At 40.7% G+C, this 11,910-nt stretch overlaps 1 long non-coding RNA gene across 2 annotated transcripts; it reads left to right on the top strand.

The window, feature by feature from the left end:
* Positions 1-2,039: 2,039 nt before the first annotated feature.
* Positions 2,040-10,910, top strand: LOC113747093 (uncharacterized). 2 transcript variants are annotated; one of them, XR_003463328.1, is made up of 3 exons: positions 2,040-2,100; positions 6,217-6,311; positions 10,857-10,910. It is a non-coding gene; the product is annotated as an uncharacterized LOC113747093 (long non-coding RNA). The 2 variants fall into 2 exon arrangements; XR_003463330.1 differs by lacking the exon at positions 2,040-2,100 and adding an exon at positions 2,243-2,394.
* Positions 10,911-11,910: the final 1,000 nt, after the last annotated feature.

Genomic DNA, 11,910 nt, shown 5'->3' with positions numbered 1-11,910 from the left:
TTCAGCCTGTGACCTTCTCACCGACGTTCTCAAAGCTGCTGGTGAACTCTCTTGCCTCAGATTTCCTCCTGCATAGTTAACAGATAACACTGAAAGGGCATCTGAGAAGTTCATGTTCATCATCTGTTGATGTGATAAAGGTTAATAAATATACCAGGAAGGTACTCAGGTGGAGATGGCTCTCCTGGGGGCGTCTGTTTTGCATTCCAATTATGCACTTTTCACTTTCTGAGAGACAGCATTCAGCCTACATTGTCTTTTCATTGCCTTTCAATTGCCCAATTAGTTTTGTGATGTTTGATGTGGGGAGTGCTGAGGTACCTCGAGGACTAATTTATCTGTGGCAGACGTGCACTGTTGACTGACACTACTGGTCATGGATGACGAGCCCAGTTAATTGCATATTTTGTTGGAGGTAGTGAGGGACGAGGGCGCTCTGAACGAGGCGGCGTTGTATTTCCAGATGTGGATCTTTGGACACTGAAGGGTCACTAAGGTCTTGGACCTTGGCAACTTTTCCTTGTTAGCAATTACACCAACTTTTTGAGGTACTTCTGTTGTCGTTGCCCCCGGGAATATCAAAGCTTTGACAGCTGTAATGGAGCAGGCAACAATAAAATGAAGCACTAGCACAGTAAAGATGCATACCTGAAGGTCAAAGGTGATAATAGGAGCAATATACCTGAGTAATATCACGCTTCAAACAATTTCCAATAACTCTACTTGACTTTGAGCAGTAAAGCCCTATCTGCACATGGAAAATACATAAAATCTCATGATCACAAGTTCATCTGGACGTGTTATAAAGTGATCTCCTTCAATGGAAACATAAAATTAAATGATTCTTTCCCAGGCCTGTATTCACACTATGTGCTGTTCTAAGTGGGTCAAACGTCCTTGACACTTATATTTCAATCAAAGCTTTAACCATCATTAACTCCCATTTGAAATTAACCATTGAAACATGAGCAACAACTTCCTTTTGAATTTGTAAATTATTAATTGAAATCCAATTAAGTGTGCAGTATGTCTATGGCCCAGTTTCAATAGGAATTACGTCCATGTCGGACGATTCTGCACGACACAGTGCAGCTGCAGAATGTTGTATACCCTTTATGCATTATGCATCTGCTTTATGCATCTCATCTAAGAGACAATTTATGTTGGCTACCTTGTGCTACATGACCACTATCTTTCCACAACCTTAAATTTACTGCTGTGCAGGAGGTTCAGCTGGAAGAGGGGTTTGTGTTTCAAAAGATAATATTGGCTTCACCTAACTACAACCAAGTACTTCTGTTGCCTAATTTCAAAACGTTGCTCACATAATATAAAGGCGTCTTATACAAACGCCAGAAAGCATCGTGTGTTTATATTTGACATTGAGCAGCATCACAAAGCAGCGTTGGTATATGACGACCAGGATGATAAATGATAAAAAACTGAATCTTAAAGACTTGCAAAATAAGTTTAATGTTCTACTTTGTGAATAATTGAGCAGTTTAACACTGTGCTAGCCAATGAGACACTTTGCTTCATCAATAAATACTGGCATGGTGTGATGTGGTGGTGGTAGTATTGGACCCAAAAATGCAGAGGAGCTGAGTTGTCAAATAAACAGCCGTTTATTAGAAAAAGGGGAAAATGGTGGGGAGGCATCACGGACGCCAGGAAGGCAGCGGAGGCAGGCAAGCTCACAAGGGGGAGATAGAGCCGGGAACGAGGGAGGTGGAAGGCGTCGAGGGGTTTAGGCTGGGGCAGACGGGTGCAGTAGCCGGAGGGCGAAGAGCTGGAGTCTGCAGACAGAGAATATAGGTAAATACTCAGAAAAACCTCAAATAACAACTTCTCTAGGAGCCTGGATGCGGTGACAATCTGGCAGCAGCATGCAGGAGGCCAGCCTCTAAATACTGCTTGAGACGATGATGATCTGATTCAGGTGTGCGTAGTCAGCTCCACAGCAAACCACACCCATCTCTGCAAAGAGAGTACATAGAGCCCAACCCCCAGCCTAAACACACCACACACGGTGTCAAACTACTGCAGTGTTGTTGTTCAGTGACAGCACAAACCTGTGTTGGTGCATTATTGAGCTCATTTGTGAGTCTATGTCTCATGATCTTTATTGTATTTCTTTGGTTGTGATTGTTTCAAAGGATATGGATTAATGGTAAAATGTCTTTAAAATTTTTTGGTTTACAGTCCATTCAAATTTGGCAGCCGTAACTTCATGTGACGTTTCTAAAATAGGGCTACTTGATATTCAAACTTATTTAAACTAAAACCTGCATAATTGCACCTGGCAAGGTATGTGCACTGTCAACCTGAACTCCAAGCTTCTAATGTGAGCTCATGCCTCCAGGAGACATCTGCGTCGAGAAGCTACTGAGTTCGGTAATTTTCACACCCCAAGTTTTTCCTGAATTCTTAATTGGCATAGCCTCCAGGAAAAAGTCTTTTTGCCTCTTGCTTGTCTTTCCATCAAAATAATATCAGAGAAAAGAAAAAGTGTTTCTCCCTCAGAGCGCAGTAGTATTAAAAAAAAAAAAAGTAATGAGGTGTAAAAACAGATAAATCAGAATTAGCTCTCATGGGTTTGATTTGATTGAGCAGCCTGCCACACACTTTCACAAAGTACTGCATGGACTCATGGGTTTTCAGAGGGCAGCAATAATATGCTAAGTTGTTCTGGAAGGCCAGTCAAACCCCAACGCTCTCCCACATGACATTTTAAAAAAGAAAAACGAGTGAGGCAGCCAGCTACACCACATCAGTGGCCACGGTGCCTGTCGACTGTCATCACGAGGCCTGAAGGCAGAAAAATCCTGGCGAGGGCAATAACCGAGTAACAAGAATGAGGAGTGGGACAGGGAATGAAACCAGGAGTCTTCAATGTTGAAGTTTTGACTTATTTTTAACCCCAATTTATGGATCCACCTGGCAAGTTTTATATGTGCGGGCTTATTAGCTTCAATCATAAAGTGTGGTCGCATTAGACAGCACTCGATCTATTTTAACCTGTAGGTCCAGCCTTACTTGCAAACTCATTATAAGAGGCTAAGACTCGGTTTAACCCACATAGCTTTATTTTTAGGCAAGATGCCGATGTTTACGCACAGATATCAGGTCCAATGTGAGTTTAAAAAAATAATAATAATGTTGACAGAGAGCTAGGATTTTTATTATATAATGTGGATGGTGCAGCCATGAGAAATGTCGTCATAGGTTGTTGTAATTTACTCAATTCAGCTAAATGTAGGATTGCTTAACAAGCAGATACAGATTATATGTCGTATTTCCTGTTTGAATCCTAAGGGGAAAGTATAGATTCATGTTTTCCCCACTTTCCCCTAAATTTAGCAAACTTTGCCAGGTAGGGTTAGTATAAAATACTCCAACATACAGCACGTCATATGCAACAAAACCATTGCAGGATGTTATCTATTTAAGGTGTCAGGCGTCTTCTTTGCTGCTACTGCCAATACACGGTTGCGTCTTCAGGATGTCTTGTCAAGGAATAGTAGTGTTAAGTTGGCTCTTGTGCTTGTGAGGCAGGCATATAGCGAATTGATGTCTTGGCTCTGTTCAGTCGCCCATTTGTGGTTACGCTTGATGTTTTGGTGCTGGCTGTTTAATTCATGAGACAGTTTATTATATTTATTATCTCTGATCACAGCTGTGCTAAGATAAGAGACTTTATTTATCCAAAGGGAAATTGTTGTGCAGCAGTTGCAGTACAAAGTAGGACAAGTGCAAATATAAAATGTAATACAGGGAGGTTAACAAAATGTCAAATATAGACGGGTAAAATAGAAAATTGCTAAATGAGGTGAATACTCACAAGAAGCGATGACAGAACTATTAATTTATGTAAATACTGTTCATGAGGTTTGGTCCTTTGGTCGTTTAGAGAGAAAAATATTTTCCACATCACTCAGTTTTTGGAATAAACCTCTTTTCCTTGTTCCTTTGGGGGGGTCCATTTCAGGGCTTGTCAGGTGACGCTTGTGGCAGGTTTTTCCATTTTCTCGTTTAGATTTGTAAGTCAGTGGGATCCTGTTCCTGTTGTGCACGTTGTCTCTCCACCAGATGTTTAGTACTTGCCTGAGGCAGATGTTAATGGATGTTTCCAGCCTGCACGTTGTGTGTTTTGGCCTCCATGTCTCCGATCCACAGCATCACCTGCTTCATGTTGAAGTTTAAAACGTGTTTCGCATTGATTGAGATGTGTTTTGAGCTCCGGATCTTACTAAGCCTTGTTGATCTGTCACTCCTGTGGTGTCCACAGCATTTCTTAGGAATATACAAGAGTTGATTGATTTGAAATGACTTTTTGGTATTTGGTAGAATAACCTCTTCTGGGAACAAACCAACAGAAGCAAATCAGTGATGTATCAAATACATTGTATATTGTGAGTGCAGAGAAAGTGAGACTCACAATTTACCTTTGATTGCCTTGTTTGGGTATATTCAATGCCAACATATGTCAGGATTTGTTGGTAATTCCACATGACGATGACTTACTCACATTTACACAGCTTACTACTGTACCGCAGTGGAGCACAGCTGCTTCTGAGCAGCTGCACTGAATCATCTGAGACTTGACAGTCCACCAGCTAGATTTCCACTTGCTGCTGCTCCTTCAGCGTTACTCTAACCGCCGGGCTGCCATTACCATGCCGGCTTGGCCCCCGAGCCAAAAGCTCTTTAACCTTTTCAATTCTGGACTCAAATGGGAATTTTAGTCTTTTGCTCTAGGGCTAAGATACAAAGAAGAGGAAATCACTTCTTTTTCTCTACTAGGAAATGCCTGGAAACAAATGATTGGACTAGTCTACTACTTTTGTTTCTACTACGTCTATTCTGCTTTATAACACACGTATTTCTGAAACATTAGAATCACAGCCAGATGTTAAAAAATAGACGTATTGGAGGGTGCAATCAGCCACAGGTATCTAGAGGTATGTTTTGTAGTATTTGGGTTTGGTTATGACCCACCACGATTATTGGACAAGGTTAAAGGCACCTGTCAGTCAAACATATTTTGTTTTAAGCCTTATTTACATTGTTTTAATTGTCACTAAGATGCCCTTATGGAGATAAACTAGCTTTTGAGAAATTAAATTTCCCCATCAGACTCTGTACAGTACAATAAATGATTTTGGTGTAATAGCAAGAGTGCTTTTTACTTGTAACTTCCATATGAAGCGGCAACTTCCATGTCTGTAAAGTGAAGTCAGTGCAAAACTGCAGTTCCTCGTATAGCCACTTGAGGATGGCTACCAAACAAGTCAGTCTCCATTAGCCCCCATGTTAAACTTCACGTTGTTTACAGCCTGGTACAAAAATCGTTTTTGGTTTTTGTAGCTATTTTCGTCGTTGATGACAACTGTACTGACTAGTAACTCATCTGTTCAAATTATATTAAGGCTTAAAGCATAGTTAATTAACAGTGTGGCTGCTTTGATTGACAGGTAGGTGATGTTACTGTATAGGTGGCTTGTTTGAGCACCCAGGCTTCATTCAATACATCTCAGCTCTACCCTTTATTCACATTGCACAATTGCCCATTTTTAGATTAGCCAAGAGGCAGCAGAAGCACGACTGCCAAGATAGCAACAGCCATGAGCCACCACACACTGAGCTTCACAACGGGTCTTTAGAAACCTGTGGGTGACGACTGCATGTTTCTACCGTCATCCACCACAGATTATACTGGTCTAAGAGATGAGTATGGAACACAGACCGTATAAAACCTATTTTCAAGTAATAGAAGCTTCTCCCTCGGAGTCAGACCATCAGAGCTGTTGTTCTTAAATGGTTTCATCTCAAAGTGAAGGCCTGTTATCTTGTTATCGCAGCGGGTACTGTGACTTGAAAGTCAAAGTCTTGGATATTGACTTACATTCACTCCGATGGATTTTGCTCTCCACAGGCTCGTGTCGCTGGCATTGTTCTACACTCCAGGCTACATGAAAAGTATTGAATCTTCCTTGTGCCTTTGTCCTTATCCGGCCAATTTAGCACTGTGACTGCAGTGTGTCATGAAAGCATTGTCTTGAGGCACGCTCCCAGGTGGATTGATTTATGGGCTTCTGCCTCTAAATTCTCATTTAGTGTCAAGAGGAGTGAGGCAGAGATCACAGTCAACAATGAAAATTTGCTTTTATTTATCTCGCTCAGTATCTCCAAGTATATTTGTTTTTTACCCTGCAGGAGCCAAGCAGGTCACATAAGGGTCAACTTCATATCACAAGACAGAAAACTGTTGCCAGAAAGAAGAGGCAGGGATCAAAACTACCATCATCAAGGTACAAAATGATGATATATCTCTGTGATAGGTTGATAAGCACATTAATCTATACATCATCAGGTGTTGAATGTACAGCATGATGGACTATAGTTTGAAACTGTGAGGGAACTTTCCTGATGGCTGGCGTGCATACGCTTGGTGAGCTAATCACAAATTGTAATTTCTGCCATTAATAAAGCAGAAGGGTACTTGGCAAACAAAAATACACACAATTAATTTGATGGAGAGCAAACAGCGCCAGCACAAATACATTTTATTTTGTTGTTGGATTGCTGAAATGAAGTGATGAAATGTCTCCTGTCTCCATAACTTTAGAAATGTCTGTTTGTATTGCATTTATTGTGATTTATGTTCACAGACAAAATTCAGTTTATTCAGTGGTGAAATGAAAACTTAATTTACTGCAGTATTATCTTTGAACAACACCATATTCCATTTCATGTTTGACTACAACCAATACTGCAAGCCTGTCTTACTCATAAATATAATTTATTTCTGTGTTCTTAAATGTATATTCATTGTCCCCAGAGCCCCAGCCTAACAATATAACACTGTATTACTCAATTAGGAGACGGTGAATCCCAATAGAACATAACATAACATAACATAGTATATTTAGATATCCAAAGGTCCAAATTCAACAGGCTTTATATACAGAATACTGTTTTCATTAGAGTCTAAGAATCTTTTTGTTGTTGTTCCTTTAGGATGAGCCTTTTATATCTACAGACACCAGAGAGTCCTTCATGTTGAACCACCATGTTTCTACAGTAGAAGAAAAGACAGATTTAAACCCAAAAAGGGTCTTTCCCATTTTTAGCTCCGTTGTCGTCGTCGTCGTCGACCAGTGACTAGTCAAATCTGAAAACACTCTCTCCTCATCACGGTCACGGTGGGGCTAGAACCTATCCCAGCTGACTTTGGGTGAGAGGCATGGACACTACATACAGTATACTATAATATTGGATTATCCTGTTCTATATGACTGAGAGTCTGAATGTATTTAAAAGAGAAAAATAAACATCTTATCATCCCAGTCCTGCAAAATATATATCTCCAAAAAGTATTTCTCTTTCAAGCCTAGTTTATATAGAAACTTGTTTCTCATTGGACAGCAACAGGCTCCAAAAATCAAAGCAAGCGGAAGTTTCCAACGCCTGATCCAGTAGCATTTGCAAAGAGAAAAGTTATGTCGATTCTGCTGATCTTCTCAGTGCAGCATGAAATTCCCCAATGTAGAAATTATGTCTCAGTCTAGCAAAGTGGTAAAGATTAAGAAGTAATAATTTTTATTATTCCTCCAAATAATTATATAAAAAAAGAGTATTAAAAGGCCATATAGATTGTTCAGTTTTAGAGAAACCTAAATTGCCAATGCATGTCATGGTCAGAAATATCTGATTCAAATAAGTACAAAGTGCATCACTTTGTATCAAAGTTTTCTTGCAAAATGAGACAAAATGTGATTGGAAAACTGCCAGAAATCATAAACACGTTTATGCTATACATGAGCAAACTCAAAAAAAATGTAATTTTAGGCCTGAAATCACTTCAGCTGTCACCATAAAATGTGCATTTGCAGGATTAAAATACATAAAACTAGAACTAAAATCTCTGAAAAACCTGGAGTGGCCTCAGTGTGGATGATGATGTCTAAATAGAGGCGGTTGTTACCAACTCACTTCCTAAAACGGATGAATTCACATCAAAACAAACACTCCCCATGACTCTGCCTCTTTCTGCTGCCTCTAATTATTCTTTCTTGTTGGTGGTTGGTTTTTTATTTCATATGAAATCTCAACCTGAGGTGATACACAAAGTATTATTTCACAATTCCTAGACTGCAGATCGAACTGAATGAGAAGTCTGCGGCTGTTATTGTAATGAATCTCAAAGATGAAAACAAATTCCAAGGCTTAAGATTTGGGTGTCACAATGAATGAGAGAGGTTCCATATTCAAATTTATGCAGTGAACAAGTGACTTGGGAGGGGCCGTCCTTCATCAGTTTCTTACATCTACTTCCCAGGGCAATATGCAGAGCACTGACGGGTTGTAGGAACATAATTACAGCCCTGATGCATACGCTTAAACTCTCCTCCTTCGACTTAACAAGTTGAGTCTTTCAATACACCAAGTGCTTCTGAAGGGATTTACATACTGCAACTTTTATGTGCAGATTGTAAAATGTCTCTTTTGTGAGTCTGAGATTTTACTTTCCTGCCCCCTTGTATTATTTTCTTCTTATTTTTGTCTCTGATGTTGGTCTGGTAATATAGATAGATAGATCTGTGCTATCTCTACCACTGGTCAAACCCCTACTGGGCAAGTGCCAGGACATGATCCCTCACTGGCTTCCCATCTGCAAACACACCCAGTTTGCTCATTGGAAAGTCTGAACCGTTACCAAGCATTTAACCCTGATGTGTTTTAGCCAGACAGCCTTGACCATCATTTGGAGTGTGAGTGGTGGACACTTTTTTTGTGAAAAAGAAAGTTTGGGAATTGCAGTTATACAACTTTAAGCCTCAGCTACCACTCACCACCACAATATATTTTTCTTCTGCTGGCTGGAGTGCTTCTCTAACTCTATTTTCTCCGGGTCTTGATGGCTGCTGCGTCTGAGGAAAGCTCTTTAGGGATCTCTACAGGAATAGTCACTCTGCTTCTGAATAACTCAAAGGTCAGCCGTACCCTGAAGGTAACAGAAAAGGATTTGTTACTGGAAGGACGCCAGTCAAGGACACTCTGAACCAGTTGGTAAGAGCTGCTCATATGCAGTGTGGGTCCTAACCAAACATTATTTTTTTATGTTTTAAGAGAATTTGTAAGCTCAACTTGCAAATGTTGCATCATGTGATTACCACTTCACAAAGATCTCATCCTCCCTCTGCAGAACTGACATTCTAAACATGCATTATGCAAACGACAGTAGTGCAGAGTTGCCAGTGCCCATGTTAAATATGGCGGTGATCATCTGTATATTTTCCAGTGGCGTTCGAGGTACACAGCGTTCGCTGTATAGCAGCATTCCGCCTCAGCACTTTTAAATTGATGTGTTTGGGTCTGAACCGCTGCAATAATGTCACAGTAAAAAAGACAAATAACCCTTTTCATTTGCATTTAAATGATAAATTATTCACCGCCTGCACGTTCAACTCCCCTCCTCGATGAAAACTACCACCTGTCCAATGAGATGCAAAACACGCCGCTCTATACGGATGGAATGCCGTATTAGTACATCCAAGCCTATGCAAATAGGTTTGTCCAAGTAAAGAACACGCTATATATGCATGCGTTTGAAGTACAGTGGGCTTTGAATAAATGCCCTGAAGACGTACCTCCAACTAAAGACACCATACATATTCAATGTGTTAACTCTTGAAACTAAGTAACTGAAAATTACGTGCCAAAGGCTACAGATGGAGAACAGGAAAGGAGGCTGTGAGTTTAAACCCTCATCGTTCTGTCAGTGTCACAGGAGCTGATAGTATAGGGGCATTCTTTCAGCATAAAGCATAAATTTTGGCTTTTATTTTCGTTGCCACGGCTGAGCAAGAATATGTATTTGCTATGAGAGCACACACAGATGAGAATGAGATGTCTCTCAGAGGCAGTACACCTGGTAGGGAATTCTCTCTGATGACGACACATAGCTTTGAAGTCTGCTGATGGTTTGATGTTGCAGCAGTCCAAAGCTTACTGAGCCAGGACGACGATGTGTCTGTGCTTACCCTGAGAGCTATATCACAGTGCACTCCCTCCAGTCTGTCTAATAAAAAAAGCACAGGCAGCAACAGAGCAGTAATTGGGGCAAAAATAGGTTTCTCTCTGTGTGCTTTACATCTCCCTGAGCCATATCTCGCTCCTTATTTCAACCCTGCCAAAAAAAAAAGCACCAAAATAATCCAATCAGGTCGCTTCCATGGATTTTCATTTGCTGTTAATTGCCTCGCCTGCGCTTAGAGGTCACTCGATATGTTGCAGAGCCGGGCCAAGGGCGCCGCAGACTACATCTCCATAATGGCTGCAATTCCCGAAGGGATTACCAGCGACGGCACCTCCACATTCTGTACGCCTCTAAAGCCATTACCCTCGGTCGAGCACCCGAGCCCTGCAGCATGTCAAATGCTGTTACCGTGCCGTTTAGCACCACTTGCCATATGTGATTTGGTGTTTGAGCGTGCATCTATGTTTGTTGACAGAGCTGGCAAACCTCTCTATTTTTTAGGATGTTACCTTTTATTGTAGTTTTAAGGGCCCCAAAGAGATGCATGCTCATCTTCCACCTATGACATAAAGATCTAACATGACTTTTTGGCCTTTTGTTTAAAGGCTGACAGTTTAAAATGATACGTTTTTTGTGGTGAAGACATTTTCAGGACTGCACAGTTCAGCGTTGATAGGCAACAACAGCTCTGGCTGATACTTGGACACAGATATATATATTCTCAATTTATTTCCCCCTGACTAAAGAGCACTGTGTTCTTTTTCTCTCTGTTTTTTTCTTCTTCTCCTTTTAACCGCCCTCCTCTTTTTCCCAGAGACTGAATGTGGTGTTTGAAGCCTCGGCAGCTTTTACAGCTTGCCCTCCGCAGAGAAAAAAAGAGGCCGAGTGGGAGGAGAGAGAGTAAATGTAGGAGCAACAAAAAGCAGAAACAGCAGCAGCAGGAGAAGAAGAAGAAGAAGAAGAGCAGTGAGTGGGGTGAGCTGTCTGCGCTGAGCGTGTGTATACAGATAAAAGTGATTGTTCGGGGGGAAATACATTTATTATACATTGAAGAAACCCTGAATGAAAAACACTCTACCCCTACGAAGAGATAACAGTGCAGAGATGGAGCTTCAGAGGACAGGGCAGGATGGTGCCATGCATTCACACATGGAGACCACATTCATCACAAAGACAATTATGTTGCAAATGATATTAAATCATATCTGAAGGTCTGTCTATTCTGTGCTGAATCTAATTATGTATTTGTTTTTACATTTAAGGCATTGAACTACGATCTATCTTATTTACCCAGAATACCTTCAGCCCAATTAGCTAAATTTGATGAATGCATTTAGACATGACAACATAGTAAACACAGTTTACCTGTTATGGTTCTTCACTCTGCTCTTTGTCGGATCATTCCATGCTCTCCCTCTTCATGCCACTCACCTGTGCTCCAGCTCCAGAAGAAGCTCCCCTGCCTCACCTGTCTGCCTGGTCTAGTTTCTTTAGGTTTTTGTAATTAAAGTATTCTTTCGTTTTCACTCACCATTGTGTGTGTGTGTAAGTCTCTGCTCTGGGCTCCACATCTCTGAGAACCTAACATTACCACTATTATTTGTAGCTCAACGCTGTGAAACAAACATCTCAGCTGACATCAGATACTTTCCAATACTACTGCAATCATGATTCTACTGTCACCTGTAAATATAAAGTCATTTCTTCAGCTGGAGAGACTTCATTAATTAATATTTGCATGTTTACTGACAATAAAGACAGGAATGAAAAGTCATATTTAAAGATCTTTTAAAATCCGAAGATCTGGATGTGATGAAGAGCGGACTGAACCTGAGCACGAGATGAACTGGAGATGATGATTTTGGACT

The sequence above is a fragment of the Larimichthys crocea genome, chromosome I (genome assembly GCF_000972845.2).
Source record: "Larimichthys crocea isolate SSNF chromosome I, L_crocea_2.0, whole genome shotgun sequence".
Classification (NCBI taxonomy): domain Eukaryota; kingdom Metazoa; phylum Chordata; class Actinopteri; family Sciaenidae; genus Larimichthys; species Larimichthys crocea.
This window is presented reverse-complemented; position numbering and strand designations above follow the sequence as displayed.